General features: G+C 39.9%; 1 long non-coding RNA gene across 1 annotated transcript; it reads left to right on the top strand.

Moving 5' to 3' along the window:
• The first annotated feature begins 1,394 nt into the window (after window positions 1-1,394).
• LOC116446094 lies at window positions 1,395-6,548 on the top strand. Its single transcript, XR_004241047.1, has 3 exons — window positions 1,395-1,460; window positions 5,149-5,277; window positions 5,619-6,548. It is a non-coding gene; the product is annotated as an uncharacterized LOC116446094 (long non-coding RNA).
• The last annotated feature ends 546 nt before the right edge of the window (window positions 6,549-7,094 follow it).

Here is a 7,094-nt window from a genome sequence, read left to right as displayed (position 1 = left end):
TGTGCTGGTAGGTGAGAACCACAAGAAGTCCTACTCCAAGCTACCACCCACAAGTCTGGGCAGTATTATGCAGATTTCTTTAGACATACTTTTATTAAAGAAATTTCAAACAGCAAACATCAAGAGAAGGATTAAGAGGTTTGTTGCGCTTCAGGTGTAAAAGATTTTCTAGAAGAGGAAAAACTGGAAAAACCAGATCCCACACCTGGTACTCCAGCCAGAGTCTGATGTGTTTAGAAATGAATGCAAAGGAGCAGACTTGGTTGGAAAAATTGGTATTTATTTTAAATGAAAAACAAACAAACAAACAATTCCGTACTTATTTTCATTTACACCAAGATGAAACCAAGCTGAAAATTTTTAATGATAAACTAGAATGAGAGAAAGACTGCGGAATATCTAGGAATTTTGTGGCTAGGAAGCCCTTTAGGAGATGTCATACAAAGCAGAGAGTCAAACCCAAAGATGTCATGTCTGAGGTCAGCTCACTAGTCACAGGGCAAGTGTATTTTCTAATATTTTTCTATCATCCATTGGCTTTTTGCATTTTGCCCCTACACCTTTAAATGCTTGTTTTTGTTTCAGTCCAGATCAAAACCAACTACAAGAATCACAGGTTTACTTCTTCATTGTTATGGTAAAAACTGAGTAATTCACAGTCTTTGCATCAATGTATATTGACGTGTGAATGCAAAATTAAATAGCTCCATTCAAAGAAAGAGGCAAGTGTATAATCAGGCGCAGATATCATAAAACTATCCGTAGCCCCCACTTACTTCTAGTTCCAAATTAATATCCTAAGCTACCTCTTTCCAGGTGAATAAAGTAATCATTCTTCTGGAATGGCTCCATCATTTCCCAGCTCTTTCATACCTCTTATATACTAGATATTCTAGATATACTAGATATTCTTGGTTGAGCCCAGCAACTTAGTGGTAAACGTATTTCTAAGGAGCCTACTCCAAATTTGGTCAATAGCACACTTATTCTTTTCATATTTACATGAAAAGGTTGATCTACCATTTCTGGCTAGACCCAAAATGCACACCTACCAAAGTGCTTTCCAAACTATTTCTCTTTCAAATGAAAAATAAATTTAGTAAGCCAGTGAATTAAAATAGACCAGCTGCATGCAAAGGTACAAAACTGAACCAGATAGGCAGAGCCAGAAGGGGTTCAGTTATGTATGAGGTACTGGTAAAAAGCTGATGGGTTAAATTGTGGCCAAAGTGTCAGGTGTTCATTGTTATGGGCTTAAAAAAAGTGATTTCTTAGAGATAAGGAAGGAGTATTTCTGTTGGCAGTGTTTCTTTAGGGTGTGCTTTCCCAAATCTTTGAAACGTGGGAGTGGTTTATGTGGAGTTAAGTTGCTTGTGGGTTCAGGTGAGTTGTGGTGTGAACTCACATGTAGGTGTTCCCCAGGAAGAGGAGACCCAAAGGTCCAGAGCTGCCAAGTGAAGGTACCTTTTAATTCTATTTATGATGATTGAGGGCCTGGAAATGGTGCCTGGAATGAGGGCCCGGAAACTGAGAGGATCTGTTTTGTTTTCAGAGAGGATATTTTTAATCCAATTGCATTAAATTTAGAGCAGCAGTTAGAGTCCCTCATGTGCCTTAGCAAACCTTTGTGTATTCAAATGGGCATTTCATGGCTTTTTCTCCGTGCATGCTGTTTTGCAGTGAGCACAGTCAGGTGCAATTCCTTCCTCAGCCCAGAGCTTGGCTGTGTGAGGTTGAAGAAATCTGTACTAACGTTACCTCCAACTTATTTTCAGAAGCCCTTTCGGTGCTTTTCTCCCCATAAGCTGGGCAGTTAGAAAGTCTGACACAATTTCTCAGAATACCTTTTTTTCATCCCAAGACTCTTTGCTACTTGGATTCTGTGGCAACTAATGACTCTCTTCTGTTTCTAGCATCTATAACATCATCCTATTCCAAAACCACAGGTAACAAATATTAGGTAGAACTCGGGCTTTTTCTGACTTCGGGAGTAAAAAGTCAGGATCTGGTGATCTAGTGAAAGAAACAATGAAATTATTCTGTCTGCTATAGTTTTGGATTTATGCAACAGCTTCACAGGAAGTTCCCTTAGCACAACTTAATTACTGCATACCTTTAGCCTTTGATGTTTTCTGATGAGGACATCTGAGGCCACACTCTGTTCATGCTGGAATATGTTAGCATTTCTAGAAGTGAATATGAAAAAAATAAAATATGTAGCTGAAGAGGTACTAAAGATTTTGTTTAAATACTTGAGCTGAAATACAGCAATTAGGTATCCATTAACAGGTTTAGAAAATACAAATAAAAATTTCTACATTGGTGGGCACCAGAGTATATTAATTTTGCTGAATAAAAGACATATATCTTTATTTTAAAAAGCCCAGCTAAAAAAATTTAAAAATCAGGATTTGTTGTAATAAGCAGCTGCACTTCTAGGTCTGCTTTAAGTTAATGTTTTCTAGTCTTTTCCTGTTACCTTCCCCAGGTGAGTAACAAGACCCTGCTGAGATCATTTAGCCACTGAGATTGGAGCCATCATTGGCTCCAAGGATCTCTCCCTTCTTACCTCCCTGCCTTGGGCCAGAGCAAGACTGTGGTGACAGATGCCTGTGCCTGCATGTGTCAGGCAAGGGCTCCTACTTGCTTCCAAATGGTTACTTGATGTGGCATCCCCAAAGAGTCTGTAATCCTTGTTTGCTTTGTTCTGCATTGCTTAATATCCAGTGACTCAGCAGCATTCCCTGCCACCCACTGGCATATTTTCTGTTATTTTATACATTGTGAAACAACCACTAATTTCATTTCATGGGTGAGGAATGAGCCTGCCACACATAATTCCCCAGCATGTTATATGGGATCTTATCAGGGAACTGTCACAGCCCCAGGAAAAGTTTAGCTGGCATCTCAGTAAAGGCTCAGTTTTGTGGAAAGACCGTTTTAAAGTGTTTACCCTAGAGGTCATATGGGGTCCAGGAACCCAAGATAATTCCAAGGAAAGCACCAAGGAATAGTTACTGGGTGAGCAATGAGCAGATGCTCCAGAAGAGACACTAAACAAGCTATGGAGCAGCACTGCCACAGCCTCGAAGCCTCTCCAGGAACAGGTAGACAAGGCAGCTGCTGCTGTATTCCTGCTCCATGGGATAAAGAGACCCAGCTGATCCGCCTTCAGCACTGTACCTTGCTAGCCCTGCACTTCCATGCTGTTTTTTGGAGCCTGAGCATGGTTTGAGTAGTCCTTAAAATGAAGCAGGCATCCATCTTATGCTGGCAAAGGGACAGCTGCTCTGATTCATGGTCCTACAGGACATGGCTGTACCAAACCTGGGCTTACAGTAAGTTGATTGAATGGCTTCAAAGGAATGAGCATAAACTTACTGGATTTTTCTGAGGTGGTTAAGGTTTTTAGTTTGGAAGTAATCCTTGTTTATTTTTCCCCTTTATGTCCCACCAGCTGAGGGCTTCACATGTATTTTATGCAAGGCACAGCTGTGGGATGTGCACTGCAGAGGCTGTTCATGGAGAGCATCCATACAGGATAATAAATGCCATTTAACAAAACAGACATCAGAAGCAACAAACTTCTCTCAGTGTTGAACATATTGTGCCAGTGTCCAGAAAAGGGAGAATCACCTGTGACACTGGGTCCATAAGCAGGGTAATGTACCTCCTGCATGGCCACAAATGACAGCATGCCTGCCTCAGTCCCAGCAGGGGACTCTGGTAGCAGGCCAGACGCATGGGCACTGTTGTATCTGTACCGGCATGAAGTGCCAGTAAATACCTAAACCCTAAAATCCATAGGAATCCAAGTGGCCTAGAGGAAGCAGTGAGCTAGCGCAGTAGATGGTGGTGGTGAAGGGCTCACCCATGGGACAAGAATGCAGTACAACCCTTCCTTGCTATGGTAAATGTGGACACTAGGAAGACAATGGCTATTTCTCATGTGATGCAAATCTTAAAAAAAAGTGGGTTTTCTTCCCTGTTAAATCAGCTGACCAGCTCTGCTCCTGACACCCTCTGACCATCACTCATCCGATGTAGAATTCAGTTTCCTCATGGACAGGTTCAAGAGGACTACTGGAGGAACAGCAGTAGCACCTAAACCACAGGGAAGTAGATTTTGGATACTAAAAATATTAAAAGTGAGTCTGTTCAGAGGAGGCAACTTTGGATTTTGCTCATGGGTGTAAAAAGTTTAATATCACCTTTTGAGAGTTTAATATCACCATAGCCTAAATTAATGTTACTGCCATTGGGAAAATAGTGCTTTTTATGTCTACAAGATCCCCAGAAATAAAGATACACCCATATGCAAATTGTACCCATATTATAAGCACATCCATGACTCCAGACACACTTTCAAAGGATTTGACCAGCTAGCAGAACAAAATTCAGTGCTGTGTTTAACATATCAGCCTGACTAAAAGCAGAAGATTAAGAAGCCTTGGCACTGTAAGAAACATTACTGAGACATTAGATATGAGGTTATGATAAATGACAAGTCAAATAGGAGAACCCATATCTAAAGATGGAAAAAAATTAGTCTCTGAAACAGTTAGGAATGTATTCCTTCTCAATGGATTTTCCCAAGATACATCCTCAGTCCCTTACGATAACCTCACCAGAGGATATAATAGATAAAAAGAGAGATTGTGTCTATCACAGATACTGCATTTGTCATCTAATAATTTAAATGTTGAATACTAAATGTTATTGCTAAGTGATGAAAAGGTTGCCTGTATGACAGTTGCTTGAGCCAAAGGTATAATGATTAGTGGGAAATCCATAGCTTCGGTGATAATCTTGAACTGTCCCAGAAGGATTTTCTCATCCTAAGCAGCAGTTAGAAGAGCCTGTTTCACTTGCCTTTGCAAAACTTTAGCTGAGAGGAACATGAAAAATATCCATAAGACAAAGAAAAACCCATAACCACAAGAACAGGAGATATAATCTGAAATGAAAGAAGTTAGAGCAAAAAAAGAAGGGGAGAAAAAAAGGTCTCCAGCACCCCCGGCCCAAGAATGCAATGACCGTGGGGCCAACAGGAGGCTCAAGAAGTTGCCTCATCTGCAAGGAGTCATTTTCAGGGACATCATTAGGGGAAGGATGTTATTTATTTGCTTGGTTTTTATTTCTCCATAGCCTGCTCATGCCATTACTGGAGAAGGGCTACTGGACTGCAGGGACCTTCAGAACAGCTGTTTTTATGTTGCCTCCCATCTTTGTTAATAAGATTGTGGAGGATGAATCAAAAGCAGCTTCTGGAATGAGGTAAGATGGATGGAAAAAACATGGAAAGATTTATTTTCCTTGGAGAGTCACCATATGTAAATAGTATAATTAGTTCTGGAAATAAGGAGTGTGACTTAGCTGAACTCCCAAAGACTGTCTCTTAGGTTCAGTCTTTGACACCTTTCCAGGGAAACAGCCTGAAGTCATGGGAAATTTTCTGATTCTTCATCTTCTTCAGAGATTCGCTGATATCGGTCTGCTAAGGGTACTTCAGATTCTCTGGAAAGAATTTATTTGTAAATTAGCATTTTTTTTTTGGCAGAGAATGAGAACAGATCTCTTGATGGTCATAAGTGTTCATAAGTGTTTTTTATTTTCAGGCTGGATTGGAGCACCTCAGAGAAATACTGGATGAAAACTGAACTCCTTGCATGCTCTGGAGAAGAGGTTGGCCACTGCAGTACAGTAAATATGATAGTAGAAAACACAAGAATGAGAAAAAAGGAACAGGATCCTTTTTCCTCTTCATACATTCCCATGAATTCACGATTAAAAGCAACTGCATCATTCTGTAAAGAAAAAATTCTGTGTCATTTTCTTATTTCTTTACACCAAAGTTATTAAATCTGGTGCAAAGAACGTACTTTTGGTTTGATCATTTCTCACCCAGCCTATAGGGTAGGCTGTTACATGATATTCAGAATTCATTCTCTAAATAATTCCAGTGATGTATTACTAAGAATGGTAAGATCTTAATTGCCTTCCAGCAGTTTTAGGTTACACTTCACCCTGCACTGCATCTACAGTCTACATATGTTTAATCCTGGAGCTGTCTTCTAGCAGCAGGTTGGCAGCATTTGTCAAACAGTCGGTGTGTTAAAACTCCAAACATGTTTCTAAGAGCCTGGTGCTAGTACTAGAGGGTTATGGCATTTTCCATATTAAGTAATGATATATATGATGGTAATCACAGTGTCTTTTCCACAACATATTTATAAGGATCAAAACCTTCCTCTGTCACCTATTCTCATGCTAGGTCTGCTACTATGTGAAAATCTATTATTAACTCACTACAAGCAGCATCAGGTTTTATTAGTTCAGGGGAGGGAAAGCAATGGGTCTACTCGTCTTCCTTCAGTCCTTCTCAAGCAGAACTCCATAGTTTGGTGATCATAACCAAGGAGGGATTTGGCTCAAAGGTTAATTCTCTGTTTGCTTTGCTTCATGTGATTTTGAAGACTTGGTTGGTATATTCAGCTGTGTAACTCTTTACTGTTGTTTTGAAATGAATTAAAACGTTTGAAGAATTATTTATCTTACCAACACTTCCGTATCAACATGGCTCCTTGTTCTAGCCATTATGATTTTCCCCTGGGAGGAGGTAGCTTGATAGCTTGCTAGTTAGAGTTAAATGACTTAAATGATAAGTGGCATTTTGTTCTCATTACACTAAGAAAAGTCAATCAATATAAAGCCCATCAATGCATTAATATAAAGGCAGGAACCAAAGAAAACTGATATTAAATGGAAATTTAGGATCCATTATATTGAACACTATAACTCAGTTTCCTGAACTAGAGTTGACAAACCACCAGTAAATGTCCAGCAGGGAGTAGTTCTGCTGTGATTATACTGACTAGATGATTTAATAGGTCTTTTTCCTCTCTAATACCTATGAACATATGAAAATCAATGGCAGCCCACTTAGTGGAAGTACCTTCCCTCGTTTGCATGGTTTGAGCTACCTATGCAAAGTGATGCTAACAGAGATGCTAGCTGTGTGTCACCTCCAGGGGGAAAGCCTCATAAAGAAATTCTAGGCCAAAATCCAAAGGATTTCTTTTGAACTCTGAAAA

The sequence above is a fragment of the Corvus moneduloides genome, chromosome 6, assembly GCF_009650955.1.
Source record: "Corvus moneduloides isolate bCorMon1 chromosome 6, bCorMon1.pri, whole genome shotgun sequence".
NCBI lineage: Eukaryota > Metazoa > Chordata > Aves > Passeriformes > Corvidae > Corvus > Corvus moneduloides.
Note: the sequence above shows the minus strand (reverse complement) of the source record. Positions and strands in the feature narration are given on the sequence as shown.